The sequence below is a fragment of the Octodon degus genome, unplaced genomic scaffold, assembly GCF_000260255.1.
Source record: "Octodon degus isolate 3935 unplaced genomic scaffold, OctDeg1.0 scaffold00181, whole genome shotgun sequence".
In the NCBI taxonomy this organism is placed as follows: domain Eukaryota; kingdom Metazoa; phylum Chordata; class Mammalia; order Rodentia; family Octodontidae; genus Octodon; species Octodon degus.
In genome coordinates this window covers 2,282,353-2,282,876 of record NW_004524757.1, presented here as the reverse complement: position 1 = coordinate 2,282,876, position 524 = coordinate 2,282,353, and positions in this window count along the sequence as shown.

Below are 524 nucleotides of genomic sequence, written 5' to 3'. Positions count from 1 at the left end.
GGCGGCGGCGGCGGCAGCAGCGGCTGCACAGGCGGCGGCGGCGGCGGCCGCGGCAGCATCACACACTTACACACTCACAGGGGGCGGAGCCTGGACAGCTAGAAGCCGCGACATGGAGCAGACACTTTATCATTCCTGGATCTGGCAGGGGCCCGCCCCTCCTGCTTGTGCTGCCCGGGACCCCCCACCCTCTCAAAATCAGCCGGTGGGAGCGGCTGCTGAGCTGCGGACCCCGACCCGGCCCGGGACCTGGAGCAGCTGAAGGGACGAAGGAAGAAGGCTTAGCGGGACTCGGACGTGGGTTCAGGGGATGGGACCCTCTCTGTGAGCCCCCACCACCGGCAGTTACTGTTTGCTGGGAGAAAAGAGGGCACAAACTGCCGCAGGGATGGAGATCGACCTAGCTGCTAGCGCGCAGCCCTTGTGAGACTCTCCTCAGACCCCAGCACCACAGCAAACTTTTACGGCCTGAGCGTCCCTCGGGGGGTGCAGCGCAAAGCACGCGTTTCCCGAAGGAGAAGGCG